Consider the following 16,433-nt stretch of genomic DNA (forward strand, 5'->3'; position numbering starts at 1 on the left):
GATGTCGGTGAAACTCAGGTATTCTAGAATCTCAACGATAAAATTGTGATGACAACACCTCGGAGCTCAACTCCCCGGGACACTGCCACAGCCCCTAAATGACAGGAGGCACCAAGAACAATGTTCTCGTCACAAATCGATCGGAACGATTCCAAGATACCCGCGTGATCCTAAATTTTTTTTAGTGAAATTTGAGAAGAGAAGAGTCATAACTCTACGTCAGGATGTCTCACCAGAGCGATGAAGGGACTGGGGAGTAAAAAGAATTCCTAACTCTCCGATATATAAATCCTAAATGACCCAAAACATTTTTCTAGACTCAACAACGCCAACGGTTCGATCAATCAAGGGGGCTCCTAAGGCCGGCGAAGGCTCTGATTACCAACTTGTAACGCTCTCGATGCGGCTATATCTCCTACGTGTTGAAAGCAATGTCGCAAGTAAGGTAATCTTCACAACAACCCATGTAAATAGAATAACCGCATTGTAGAGGCATAACCGCATTGAAAGCAATGTCGCAAGTAAGGTAATCTTCACAACAACCCATGTAAATAGAATAAAGGGGAAAAGGATACATAGTTGGCTTACACTCGCCACGTCACACAAATACATGAATAACATTACAATCATCCAATACACTCATGGTCCGACTACGGTACCAAAATAAAGATCAACCCCCACATGCGACACGGTAACGGCGAGAGTCTTCATCAAACTCCCACTTGAGCTCAAGCGCATCGTCTGGAACGGTATCAAAGGTCCCTGCATCTGGTTTTGGAAGTAAACTGTGAGTCACGGGGACTTAGCAATCTCGCACCCTCGCGATCAAGACTATTTAAGCTTATAGGCAAAGACTAGCATATATGGTGGCTAACCTATTCGCAAAAGAGAGCGAGAAAAGAAGGCAAAGCACGGACTAAGAACTATGATCAAGAAGTGATCCTAGAACAACCTACGTCAAACATTACTCCAACACCGTGTTCACTTCCCGGACTCCACCGAGAAGAGACCATCACAGTAACACACGCGGTTGATTCATTTTAATTAAGTTAAGTTTCATGTTATCTACAACCGGACATTAACAAATTCTCATCTGCCCATAACCATGGGCACGGCTTTCTAAAGTTCAAATCCCTGCAGGGGAGTCCCAACATAGCCCATCACAAGCTCTCACGGTCAATGAAGGATATTCCTTCTCCCGAGACATTCCGATCAGACTCAGCATCCCGGTTTTACAAGACATCCTCGACAATGGTAAAACAAGTCCAGCAACACCGCCCGAATGTGCCGACAAATCCCGATAGGAGCTGCACATATCTCATTCTCAGGGAAAACTCGGATTGTCCAAACTTCCGGTAGGCCAGCCCAGAGTTGCCCCTGGTGGCCACCGGCGGCTGACGAGGTGGACCAACACTCAGAGGAGCACTGGCCCGGGGGGTTTAAATAAAGATGACCGTCGGGCTCCGGAAACCCAAGGGAAAAATAGGCTAGGTGGCAAATGGTAAAACCAAGGTTGGGCATTGCTGGAGAAGTTTTATTCAAGGCGAACTGTCAAGGGGTTCCCATTATAACCCAACCGCGTAAGGAACGCAAAATCCGGGAACATAACACCGATATGACGGAAACTAGGGCGGCAAGAGTGGAACAAAACACTAGGCAAAAGGCCGAGCCTTCCACCCTTTACCAAGTATATAGGTGCATTAAGATAACAAGATAATATGGTGATATCCCAACAATAAACAATGTTCCAACAAGGAACAATCTCCAATCTTCACCTGCAACTAGCAACGCTATAAGAGGGGCTGAGCAAAGCGGTAACATAGCCAATCAATGGTTTTCTAGGACAAGATGGGTTATAGGTTTGACATGGCAATTTGGGAGGCATGATAAGCAAGTGGTAGGTATCGTAGCATAGGCATAGCAAAAGAGCGAGCATCTAGCAAGCAAATATAGAAGTGATTTCGAGGGTATGATCATATTGCCTGCAAAGTTGTCAGAGTTGACTTGATCCTCGTAAGCAAACTCAACGGGCTCCTCGTTCGCGAACTCGTCTCCCGGCTCTACCCAAACAATACAAACAAACAAAAGGAACACAATCAACCACGTGCAATGCTCAAACAACATGATTCAAACATGGTATGCTATGCGGCATGCGATATGTGATGCATATGCAAGATTTGACAAGGAAAGATTGAACCTGGCCTCAACATGGAAATAGAAGAGTGCCACTGGAAAGGTGAGGTGATTTCGGTTGAAATCGATATAAAGATCATCGGAATCGGATGCACGGTTTGGAAATGGCAAGCAAAACAAATATGGCACCGGTCTGCGATAAACAGCAAGTGACCAACTAAATGCATCAAGATAAATATGCTACAGAACTCAAACATGACAACAAAATACATGGCATGGATCCACTCATGATGCTTGACAAAAGATGAACACTGAGCTACAGATAATTCATCCATTAACAGGTTCAAAGAAGCATGGCAAAAGTGCAAATAATAACAGGTTTCAGACTTCGTGAAATTAACACAAGTCTGGAATTTAATATCAGGAAGCACACTTTAGAGCATGAAAACTACGAGCTACAGGAACTTACCATGGCAAATCAAGGCATGGACTAAAGCTACTCAAAGCACTTAACAAAAGTCCCTTAGTGACCTTGAGCCAAAAGGGATCATAAAATACAATTGGAAGCATGTGAACATGGCAAAAACAAAAACAGATCTCAGACTTAGTGAAATACCAGAGCATGCAAATCAGTTAACGAGTAGGCATGTTCGCGAGCTCGATGCACTCACTACAGAGCATGGAATGACAAACTAAGCATACACCCATCAAGAATACATGGCATAGAAGTTAGACATGGCAAGATCAACAACATAGCATGCACGGATCAACAGGAACATCCTCGGCAAAGTCGCTAACAAGTCAACAAACTGCCAGGATTCATGATATAGCAAAAGTAGAGCTCGATTTACTCAAGCTAAGTTGCTCCATAAATGCAAAAAAAGACATGCATGGATAGAGAACCACAATGTTAACAAAACATCCTTACTGATCATCCTCAAACAAGGCACGGATCACTAGGAAAAAACATGAACATATGGCATACTGACAAAAACAGAACAAGGACTGTGAAATTCTAAGTCCCTGAAATCAGCATTACCGATTACACTACTTTGCAAGCTTGTGCTAGTCACCACACATATCAAAAAAAATACATGGTAAGCACCTCTGTAAAGATGGCAGGGCATATAACAAAACTCATGTAGAGCTCAGGAGCATATCATGCACACATTAATCATGGCAAAAATGACAAATAGCTATTTGATGCAATAGATCTGGCAAATTTATCACATAGCCCTCTTCCAACAGCATTCCGGGCATCAATATTTGATCAAATGAAAACGATACAATAAGATGAAATTATGTACTCTTTGAGAAGAACATTTTGATATGCTACACGCGCAAATCGGAGCTACGGATACAGAGTTATGACATGATGAAAATTGCAAAATAACTAGGGTTCCGGGGATAAAAGTCAACCGCGGATCTCAGTTCCAGATCTGCATGCTTCCCAAGGAGATCGCCGGAACAGTAACTCGTCGCCGGACTTGAGGGAGGCCGCTGGACTTGACGAGGTCGCCGGAGCTGGGGTCGCCGGCGTAGAGGAGGAAGGCGGGGCACGCGGCGGCCGGAGAGACGAAGGGCGGCGCGCGACGTTCGAGGAGCGGCGAGGCAGCGGACTGGGGCGGCGCCGGGGCGCGCGGCTGGACGGCGGTGATGGCGGCGGGGCGGCGAAGGGCGTCGGCGGTGAGCGGAAGGCCGGTGCGGATGGCGCGGTCCCACGGGTGGAGGCAGACGGGCGCGGGCGGCGCGATGGGCTCGGGAGGGCCCGAATCGGGCTCCTCTGGGCCGGCGGCGGGAGGAGGCAGCGGTGACACTTGGCGGCGTGTGGTTGGGCGGCGGTGGCGGCGGGCTTCGTCCGGTGCGGGCCGGACACGTCCGGTGCGCAGAGGAGGGAAAATTAGGGTTTAGGGTAGGGGAAGATCCGAAATTTTGGAAGGGGATCTATTTATAGGCATAGAGGGAGATAGGAAGCTCCAAATGGAGTGCGGTTTTCAGCCACGCGATCGTGATCGAACGCTCTAGGTGATGGAAGGGTGTTTGGTGGGTTTTGGGCCAAATTGGAAAGGTGTTGGGGTGCAACACAAACGAGGCCTTCTCGGTCCCTCGGTTGTCCGTTGGAGTATCAAACGAAGTCCAAATGGTACGAAACTTGACAGGCGGTCTACCGGTAGTAAACCAAGTCCGCTTGGCAAGTCTCAGTCCAATCCAGAAATGTTTAACTCCCACACACAAAAAGAGGTAGAATGGTCCACCGAAGGAGATAGGAGCGCCGGAATGCAAAACGGACAACGGGAAAAATGCTCGAATGCATGAGACGAGCACGTATGCAAATGCAATGCGCATGGTGACATGATATGAGATGCATGACAAAGGCAACAACACACGGAGACAAAAACCCGAACCCGAGGTAAATAAAATAACTTAGGCCGGAAACGGCAAGAGTTGGAGTACATATAAGGTAAATTACATCCGGGGTGTTACACCAAGACTGCTTATGAAACCCCACTTTTATCAATACTTCATCCATACTCGCAATATTCAGAATGCTTAATCATATTCTTGCTTGTTCTTCGATTGCTTGGAGGAATAGACCTTCGTGGTCAGGTTGATCGTGCTCCAGCGTGGTCAATAACCTCTCGGAGTTGGTTTAGCGATTGCTAAGGCGCAACGTCGTGCACGTCTGTAGTCGGATCGTCAAAGTCGTCTCCACCAAATCAATAGTTATCATCTCATTGAAAGATCGGGACCCTCGCCTCCAGCCAAACCGGGCATCCTATGTAGCTCTACCAGCTGCATCATCTGATTATTCAGCAGCACTGGTCGCTCCGGTGCCACGTATTGCGACCAGAAGAGCTTCTCCGTCGCGTTCCCTTCTTGGGCCCGAAAATACTCGGCGGTGTCGGCAGCACTCCTCAGGAGATCCGCAAAAGCGTCTTGAGCACTCCATAGTCGATTTAGCAAAGCATATCTTCGACCGCCGAATATACTCTGTAAAAGAAAAGGGTTACTAGCCGCTATCTGTTCGGCTTGCTTGATCTCCTCGCAAGCCGCGCGGGACTCGGACCAAGTGATGAGGATATCAATACCATTGTTACACCCACAGCCCCTGCTGTTATACATACTGGACCAATTACTAGAGCTCGCGCACGCCAATTGAATTATCAGGTACTTTCGTTTCTTGGTAACGATTCGAATGTTCATAAGAATATGATGCTGCCTAAATTGGATACATTTGTTTTGCTTACAAATGAAGGGCCTAGCTTGGACAAGAAAGATGAACCTTGGAGCAAGTTCAAGCATGGAGATGATGGCATGCGCAAGGGGAACAAGAACGGAGTTACATGTGATGATTCCAGGACTTTGAAGCCACCATAATGAGTGCATGAAGCCTTGGACAAAATATACACGATGCCACTTCATAAATTTCGTCCAGAGGCTATTCTATGTGCTGCGTCACCTTATTATTGGGCCAGGCCCATGTATTTTCGAAGTACTTAAGTATAGGCTGTTTTTAGAGTCCGTATGTGTGGGGAAACAAGAGTTAGGGTTGGTTTCGGACCCCTCCATCAAGGGCCATGAAATTCCCCCTCTCTCCTCCATATATATAGCCCTTAGGGCATCGTTTAGACTTCGGGTTTTGTTTACATTAAATTTTGCCATAGCTGCAACTTCGCGTACTTCGTTTGTGTTCAACGACCAGACAAAGGCGTCACAGAACCCCACCTTGATCAATAAAGCTTTCATCTTATATTCGCAATATCCAGATTGCAATCTCAGTTTCTTGCTTGTTCATCGTTTGCCTGCAGGAAACAGACCTTCGTGGTTAGGTTGATCATGCTCCGGCGTGGTCAATAACCTCTCGGAGTTGGTTTGGCGATTGCTAAGGCGCGACGTCCTCGCACGTTCGTAGTCGGATCGTCAAATTCGACTTCCTCCAAAATGATAGCCACCATCTCATCGAAAGACGGGACACCTTTGCCTCTATCATGAGCTCATTCGTGAGTGTCTCACGAGGATAAAGGAAGCCGAAGCTCTGGAGCAACGGGGCTTCGGTGAGGTGTGTTCACGGTACGGGTGAGCCCAAGCATACAACACACACCTTCCTAGCCCCCATGCGCAGGACGCGCGAGGAGGAGCGACGGGCAACTACCGCTCTTCCTGGAACAAGACTAGAGAGGAGAGCGAAGCAAGAGGAGAAAAATTCCAACTCTGGCAAATGAAAATGCGAAAACTCCTAATTCCATTAAGAAGTTGCAAACCAGCTACAGAAAGCAAGCAAAAGAACAATCGCGTCCGGCACCTAGACTAGTCTTCTCACCAGCGCAGAGCTAAGTGCTACCACTAGGACGTGGGAGGGAGCCCCCGTGAGGCCCGTGGGCGACGCTCAGGAGACTCCAGGGCATGTACAACCCCAACTTCTGAAAGTGCTGGATGTTCCAGGCATTCTGGATGGGGATCCCGTCCTACATCTCCAGGTGCGTGGCGCCAGGCCTGGAGACACGGGCGATCCTGAACGGGACCTCCCACATGGGTGAGAGCTTATACAACCCCTCCCTGGAGAGCACCCACCTCAGGATGAGATCACCCACCTTGAGCGTCCTGGAGCGGACGCTGCTTCAGTGGTACCGCCGTAGCGCCTGCTGGTACCTCCCTGCTCAGAGCGAGGCTTGGCGGCGGGGTTCCTCCCCCAACACGAGGTCCATCCCCCACGAGGCATGATACGTCTCTGTCGTATCTATAATTTTTGATTATTTCATGCCAATATTATTCAACTTTCACCTATTTTTGGCAACTTGTTATATGATTTATTGGACTAACCTATTGATGCAATGCCCAGTGCTAGTTCCCTTTTTTGCATATATTTTTATCACAGAAAATCCATATCAAACGAAGTCCAAATACAATAAAATTTCACAGAGAATTATTTTGTAATACATGTGAGTTGTGGGAGTTGGGATCACCGCAAGCGGAGGCCCAAGGTGGGCACAACCCACCAGGGCACGGTCCCGGAGCCAGGCGTGGCGTGGTGGATTGTGCTCACCTCGTACGTCAGTTGGGGCTCTACTTCGGGTGCAAGGAAGCTTATACCCGGAAACAAATCGTGTTAGAATCTCAGCACAATCGGAGTTACGGATCTCCGGGAATATAAGAAACGGTTTTCGGCCAGATCTGGGGAACGCGAAACAGAAGAGAACAGAAAGGGAGATCCAATCTCGGAGGTGCTCCCGCCCCTCCGCCGCCATGGAGACCATGGACCAGAGGGGGAACTCTCCTCCCATCTAGGGGGGAGGCCAAGGAAGAAGAAGAAGGAGGGTTTCTCTTGAGGGAGTCCTGGATTAGGGGGTCCCCGGGCGTCCGGGCTATGTGATATGGGCCGGACTAATGGGCCAATAAGATACAAGATAGAAGGCCTCCCCCCATGTTCGGATGGGACTCTCCTTTGCATGGATGGAAAGCTTGGCGTTCGGATGTGAAGATTATTTCTTTGTAAACCGACTCTATACAACCCTAGGCCCCTCCTGTGTCTATATAAACCGGAGGGTTTAGTCCGTAGAGGCAATCATAATCATACATGCTAGACATCTAGGGTTTACCATTATAATCTCAAGGTATATCAACTCTAGTAACCCGTATACTCATCAAAGTCAATCAAGTAGGAAGTAGGGTATTACCTCCATCAAGAGGGCCCAAACCTGGGTAAACATCGTGTCCCTTGCCTCCTGTTACCTTCGATCCTCAGAAGCACAGTTCGGGAACCCCTACCCGACATCGGCCGGTTTTGACACCGACATTGGTGCTTTCATTGAGAGTTCCTCTGTGTTGTCGACAAAAGGTTTGATGGCTAGTTCAATCATCCACAATGATGCCGTCTCGGGGGAGACTTTCCTCCCCGGCCAAATTTTCGTATTCGGTGGCTTCGAGGAGACTTGATCTTCGAAGGGTTCGCGGCCTCGACCGCCGCTTTGGCCTTAGATCCAGAGCAGACTACAAGGTTCGAGGATGGGATTTTAGAGCCCGCCGGACTCCCTACAATTATGGAACTTGCTACCGGAGACCTGGATGGGATTTAGTCATCGGCTAACCCGAAGACGGACCGGGCTCCCCTTGTCACTAAAGAACCGAACTCCCCCTCAGACTCTAGATCCGAATTCTCGAGGTCTGGATCAATCGAGCGTGGCCAGGAGGCTCTCACCCCGGCCACCCCCATGGACTCTCGCTTCCCTGTCCAAACCTCGCTCCTAAACGAGGCTCTGGACTTAATGCGATCCTTCGCCATTACAGAGGAATATCTTCCGAATTACGCCCAGCCCGGACTAGGCGCTGAGAGCGGGGATTTTACGTCGCAGCCACCATCCACTTAATAGACACCGTCGAAGACTTAACCGACATGCTGGAATACGCCTCCGAAGACATCAACGGCATGAGCGACGATGCGGGAGATGAAAAAGGCCAACACCACCTTGACATGCTGCAACTTCGCGTACTTCGTTTGTGTTAAACGAACAGACAAAGGCGTCACACAACCCCACCTTGATCAATAAAGCTTTCATCTTATATTCGCAATATCCAGATTGCAATCTTAGTTTCTTGCTTGTTCTTCGTTTGCCTGTAGGAAACATACCTTCGTGGTCAGGTTGATTGTGCTCCGGCGTGGTCAATAACCTCTCGGAGTTGGTTTAGCGATTGCTAAGGCGTGACGTCCTCGCACGTTCGTAGTCAGATCGTCAAAGTTGACTTCCTCCGAAACGATAGCCACCATCTCATCGAAAGACGGGACACCATTACCTCTATCAAGTGGTATCAGATTTCTAGGTTGCTCGGTGAGATTTTACAGTTTTTTGTAGTTTATATCGAGTCTGTTCTTCATACCTATAATCCAAGAAAAAGCCAAAAAATAGGGTTAGTTCATCCTATCCGAACCAATCTGAGCCTTTGCATAATCTTTTCTGTATTTGCTGTGTTGAATTTGCGGTTGCATCGTCGTGTCTGGTTGCTGGTCTTAGTGTCTAGTCCTTTAGAGTTTCAAGTTTTGTTCAAAAGTAGTCACGCCGCCGCCGCATCATCATCATCACCGCTGCCATATACCACCATCGTCATGACCGCTGCCATAAACCGCCATCGTCATCACCGCTGCCATATTCCGCATATCCACCGCCATCACGATAATCCGAGTCCACATCCATCACCGATTCGCCACCAGTCTGAGTTCCACCGTCCTACATATATCCGCCACCAGTCCGAGTTTCCACCAGATTCATCTCCGCCACCAGTCCGAGTCCAGTATTTGTTGCTTTGTTTTCGAGTTCCAGATCACGCGATACTCCGAGTCATGACAGAGTAGGACTCCCCAACTTTCGAGCCATCCGCAGAAGAAAAATAGTTCCAATCTAAAAAAAACTAAGTTTGGAAAATTCTGGCTAGGCAGTTTTTAGACCATTTGTAGACTTTTTCGAAAAAAATTCTTGCGGAGCAAAAAAAGAGGAAAAAAGTGCAAAAAAAAGTGAAAAAAAAGAAAAAAAATTCAGAGCGTGCTCTTCCCTTGTTTACGTGCAGCGCCGTGATTTTGTTAGTGTTCTAGGCTCGCGTCTCTTGCACGGTCTAGCCTAGGACCAGCACAATACCGTCGTTGAGCGTTTATTCAACTTTGCATCTCTGAATTGATTATTGCTGACCCTTTTTTCTACCATATTATATGCCTTCCTAGCTCCACATACATCTACGTCGCGTGTTTGACTCTCCCTGGTAATCGCTCTATCCAAGCTTTAAGAGTTTTGACTACGACGGTGGCCGATCACCGCCTGCTTCTGGGTAAGAACTGGTAAGAATTTGAGATTTTCTTGACGGATTTGTGACATCCACCACCACCTCTTGTTAGTAGTCTGTAGGATCATAGTCTTCTGTGTTTCTATTGCTGCTAACCATGGCAGGATCACAAGCCGACGAGACTGACTGGGAGAACATGATGAATAAGGAGTTGCATGATAAATTTCAGCAAATGATGAGTGGACAGGTGCAAGATGTGCTAAACAGATTTGAAGAGGCCATGGAGAAGATAGATGGCATGGAGAAGACGTTCAAAACAAAGCTCGATAACAAGTTTAATGAATTGCTCGCGCGTCTTCCACCACCACCACCGGCTGCCCCTAACGCACCTCTACAACAACGTCGCTTTCCAAATCAATTGGGACGAGCACAGCGCGTTCCCATTGACCCTGGGCAAAATTCTGGTGCTGTTGTTGATGCCTCTGCCGCTCCTGGTGCTGCTGCTGCAGAGGTGGAGGACCATTACGAGGATGAGGTTGACCAAAATCGGAACTACGTGCAACCACTAGCACCACCACCAGGTCGTCCTCATGCATATCATCGCAACGGTAGGGCTGCACCACCACCTAAGGTACATGACCATCTTCCTAAACTAAAATTGAATATTTCACCATTTGAGGGAAGATATGTTCCTGATATATATCTTACTTGGGAGTTAGAAACCGAACAGCGATTTACATGTTTACAATACCCTGAGGAGAGACGTGTCCTGCTGCTGTTTGTGCTTTCACTAGCTTTGCATGTGTTTTGGTGGTCTGAACATTGTAGAGTATATCCTATTCCAACTACTTGGTCTGCTTTGAAAACTACTATGCGTACTCGTTGGGTTCCACCATATTATCAACGTGAATTACTTCAAAAATTGTAGCGTTTAAGACAAGGAAAAAATTCTATAGAAGAATATTATCAAGAATTACAAACTGGCATGATTAGATGTGGTATTGTTGAGGAGAATGAGGCTATGCTTGAACGTTTTATGGGTGGATTAAATAGAGAGATTCAGACCATTCTAGAGTATAAGGAGTATACTAATATCACTCGTTTATTCCATCTTGCTTGTAAAGTTGAACGTGAAGTGCAGGATCAACAGGAATTGGCGCGAACTAACTTTTCTGCAGGATGAACTTCATCATGGACACCACGTCCATCCTCTACTTCCACTCCACCAGCACCTCCATCAGGTGCCACCTCCAGCCGTGATACAAGAAAGCCGGCACAACCACCACTATCTGCCAAGAGCACACCTGTCGGGCCTGCGCAGAGCTCTTCTTCTTCCATGGCATCAACAGGGCACACAAGTGATATTACTTGTCGTTGTTGTAAGGGAAGAGAACATTTTGCGAGAGAATGCCAATCTCAGCGTGTGATGATTGCTACTGAGGATGGTGGGTATGAGTCCGCTAGTGACTATGATGAGGAGACTTTGCCTCTTATTACACATGAAGAACACGGTGGAGAGGATTCTGATCATGAGACGCAATACGTGGCTGCTGAAGATGCTGACATGTATGAATATTTAGTTGCTCAACGTGTTTTGAGTGTGCAGGTTACACAAGCTAAGCAAAATCAGAGGCATAATTTATTCCATACAAAGGGAGTTGTGAAGGAACGTTCTATTCGCGTCATCATAGATGGAGGGAACTGCAATAACTTGGCTAGCATGGAGATGGTGGAGAAGCTATCTCTCACCACAAGACCACATCCACATCCTTACTACATCCTATGGTTCAACAACAACGGCAAGGTTAAGGTAACACGTACTGTTCGTGTGCATTTTAGTATCTCCATGTATGCTGATTATGTTGATTGTGATGTGGTACCTATGCAAGCATGTTCCTTATTACTTGGTAGACCATGGCAATTTGATAAAAATTATGTATACCATGGTAGAAACAATCAGTATACTCTTGTTCATAAGGATAGCCATATTACTTTGCTTCCTATGACTCCCGATTCCATTTTGAAAGATGATATTAATAGAGCTAATAAAGCAAAACAGGAGAAAAATAAGGGTGAAAATCAGATTGTGGCAAAAGAATTTGAGCAACAAATGAAGCCTAATAATAAACCATCTAGTGTTGCTTCTGAAATTAAATTGAAAAGTGCATGTTTACTTGCCACCAAATCTGATATTGAAGATCTAGATTTTCGCAAATCTGTTTGCTATGCTTTTGTGTGCAAACATGCATTATTTTCATTCAAGGACGTGCCTTCCTCTTCGCCTCCCGCTGTCACTAACATTTTGCAGGAGTTCGCTGACGTCTTTCCACAAGACGTGCCACCGAGATTACCACCTATTCGAGGGTTTGGGCATCAAATTGACTTAATTCCCGGTGCATCATTACGCAACCATGCACCATACTGTACCAATCTAGAGGAGACGAAGGAGATTATGCGTCCAGTACAAGAACTGCTCGACAAAGGTTATATATGCGAATCCCTTAGTCCTTGTGTTGTTCCTATCATTTTAGTGCCGAAAAAGGGTGGTATGTCGCGTATGTGCGTTGATTGTAGAGGCATTTATAATATTATGATTCGTTATCGTCATCCTATTCCTAGGCTACATGATATGCTTGATGAATTGAGTGGCTCTACAATATTCTCCAAAGTTAATTTGCATAGTGGATACCATCAAATTCATATGAAATTGGGAGATGAATGGAAAACAGCATTTAAAACTAAGTTTGGATTATATGAGTGGTTTAACATGCCTTTTGGGTTAACTAATGCACCTAGTACTTTCATGAGGTTAATGAACGAAGTTTTACGTGCTTTCATCGGAGGATTTGTGGTAGTTTACTTTGGTGACATATTGATTTATAGAAAATCTTTGGAGGAACATTTGGAACATTTACGTGTTGTTTTTATTGCTCTACGTGATGCACGTTTGTTTGGTAACCTTGGAAAGTGCACCTTTTTCACCGACCGAGTATCTTTTCTTTGCTATGTTTTTACTCCACAGGGGATTGAAGTTGATAAAGCCAAGATTGAAGCTATTGAGAGTTGGCCGCAGCCCAAAACGGTCACACAAGTGAGGAGTTTCCTTGGCCTCGCTGGATTCTACAGGCGTTTTGTGAGAGATTTCAGCACCATTGCTGCACCTCTCAACGAGCTTACAAAGAAGGATGTGCCTTTTGTTTGGGGTACCGCACAGGAAGAAGCCTTCACGGTATTGAAAGATAAGTTGACACATGCTCCTTTACTCCAACTTCCTGATTTTAAAAAGACATTTGAGCTTGAATGTGATGCTAGTGGAATTGGATTAGGAGGTGTGTTATTACAAAATGGCAAACCTGTTGCATACTTTTCTACTAGTCTGAACTATTCTACTTATGATAAAGAATTATATGCTCTTGTTCGGAGCTTAGAAACATGGCAACATTATTTATGGCCCAAGGAATTTGTTATACATTCTGACCATGAATCATTGAAACACTTTAAAAGTCAAGCAAAACTGAACCATAGACATGCTAAATGGGTTGAATTCATTGAGACTTTCCCTTATGTCATTAAACACAAGAAGGGTAAAGAAAATGTTATTGCTGATGCATTGTCTCGTCGTTATACTATACTTTCACAACTTGACTTTAAAATATTTGGTTTGGAGACCATCAAAGATCAATATGTGCATGATGCTGAATTTAAATATGTATTGCAGAATTGTAAGGAAGGGAGAACTTCGAACAAGTTCATTCTTAACAATGGATTATGTTTCGTGCTAACAAGCTATGCATTCCAGCTGGCTCCGTTCGTCTTTTGTTGTTGCAGGAGGGACATGGAGGAGGACTAATGGGACACTTTTGCGTCAAGAAGACGGAGGATATACTTGCTACACATTTCTTTTGGCCAAAGATGAGACGGGATGTTGAGCGTTTTGTTGCTCGCTGCACTACATGTCAAAAAGCTAAGTCACGACTCAATCCTTATGGTTTATATATGCCTTTGCCTGTACCTACTGTTCCTTGGGAGGATATATCTATGGACTTTGTTTTAGGTTTACCTCGAACAAAGAAGGGGAGGGATAGCATATTTGTTGTCGTGGATAGATTTTCGAAAATGGCACACTTTATACCATGTCATAAAAGCGATGATGTTGTTAATGTTGCTGATTTGTTCTTTCGTGAAATTATTCGCTTGCATGGTGTGCCAAATACTATTGTTTCAGATCGTGATACTAAATTTCTTAGCCACATTTGGAGTTGTTTATGGGCTAAGTTGGGGACTAAACTGCTTTTTAGTACTACTTGTCACCCCCAAACTGATGGACAAACTGAAGTAGTCAATAGAACATTGTCTACTATGCTTAGGGATGTTTTGAAGAATAATAAGAAAATGTGGGAAGAATGCTTGCCTCATATTGAATTTTCTTATAATCGTTCATTGCATTCTACTACTAAGATGTGCCCTTTTGAAATTGTGTATGGTTTCCTACCTCGTGCACCTATTGATTTGTTGCCTCTTCCATCTTCGGAGAAGGTTAATTTTGATGCTAAAGAACATGCTGAATTGATTTTAAAAATGCATGAGTTAACAAAGGAAAACATTGAGCGTATGAATGCTAAATATAAACTTGCTGGAGATAAGGGTAGAAAACATGTTGTGTTTGCACCTGGAGATCTTGTTTGGGTACATTTGCGTAAGGATAGATTTCCTAATTTGCGCAAATCAAAGCTAATGCCACGTGCTGATGGTCCTTTTAAGGTGTTAGAGAAAATAAATGATAATGCATATAAACTTGAGCTACCTGCAGATTTTGGGGTTAGTCCTACTTTTAACATTGCAGATTTGAAGACTTATTTGGGTGAGGAAGATGAGCTTCCGTCGAGGATGACTTCATTTCAAGAAGGGGAGGATGATGAGGACATCAATACCATTGTTACACCCACAGCCCCTGCTGCTATACATACTAGACCAATTACTAGAGCTCGCGCACGCCATTTGAATTATTAGGTACTTTCATTTCTTGGTAACGATTCTAATGTTCATGAGAATATGATGCTGCCTAAATTGGATACATTTGTTTTTCTTACAAATGAAGGGCCTAGCTTGGACAAGAAAGATGAACCTTGGACCAAGTTCAAGCATGGAGATGATGGCATGCGCAAGGGGATCAAGAACGGAGTTACAAGTGATGATTTCATCACTTTGAAGCCACCATAAGGAGTGCATGAAGCCTTGGACAAAATATACAAGATGCCACTTCATAAACTTCGTCCAGAGGCTATTTTAGGTGCTGTGTCACCTTATTATTGGGCTAGGGCCATGTATTTTCGAAATACTTAAGTATATGCTGTTTTTAGAGTCTGTATGTTTGGGGAAACAGGAGTTAGGGTTGGTTTGAGACCCCTCCTCCAAGGGCCACGAAATTCCACCCTCTTCCTCCATATATACAGCCCTTAGGGCATCGTTTAGACTTTGGGTTTTGTTTAGAATAAAAGTTCGGCATAGCTGCAACTTCGCGTACTTCGTTTGTGTTCAACGGCCAGACCAAGGCATCACAGAACCCCACCTTGATCAATAAAGTTTTCATCTTATATTCGCAATATCCAGATTGCAATCTCAGTTTCTTGCTTGTTCTACGTTTGCTCGCAGGAAACAGACCCTCCTGGTCAGGTTGATCGTGCTCCGGCATGGTCAATAACCCATCGGAAGTTGGTTTAGCGATTGCTAAGGCGCGACATCTCGCATGTTCGTAGTCGGATCGTCAAGGTCGACTCCATCAGAAAACGATAGCCACCATCTCATCGAAACATCGGGACACCTTCGCCTCTATCAGACCACATCCACATCCTTACTACATCCAATGGTTCAACAACAGCGGCAAGGTGAAGGTAACACGTACTGTTCGTGTGCATTTTAGTATCTCTACATATGTTGATTCTGTTGATTGTGATGTGGTACCTATGCAAGCATGTTCCTTATTACTTGGTAGACCATGGCAATTTGATAAAAATTCTGTACACCATGGTAGAAACAATCAGTATACTCTTGTTCATAAGGATAAAAATATTACTTTGCTTCCTATGACTCCTGATTCCATTTTGAAAGATGATATTAATAGAGCCAATAAATCCAAACAGGGGAAACATAAGAGTGAAAATCAGATTGTGACAAAAGAATTTGAGCAACAAATGAAGCCTAATAATAAACCATCTAGTGTTTCTTCTGAAATTAAATTGAAATAATCAGTATACTCTTGTTCATAAGGATAGCCATATTACTTTGCTTCCTATGACTCCCGATTCCATTTTGAAAGATGATATTAATAGAGCTAATAAAGCAAAACAGGAGAAAAATAAGGGTGAAAATCAGATTGTGACAAAAGAATTTGAGCAACAAATGAAGCCTAATAATAAACCATCTAGTGTTGCTTCTGAAATTAAATTGAAAAGTGCATGTTTACTTGCCACCAAATCTGATATTGAAGATCTAGATTTTCGCAAATCTGTTTGCTATGCTTTTGTGTGCAAACA

The sequence above is a fragment of the Triticum urartu genome, chromosome 2 (assembly GCF_003073215.2).
Source record: "Triticum urartu cultivar G1812 chromosome 2, Tu2.1, whole genome shotgun sequence".
Taxonomy (NCBI): Eukaryota; Viridiplantae; Streptophyta; class Magnoliopsida; order Poales; family Poaceae; genus Triticum; species Triticum urartu.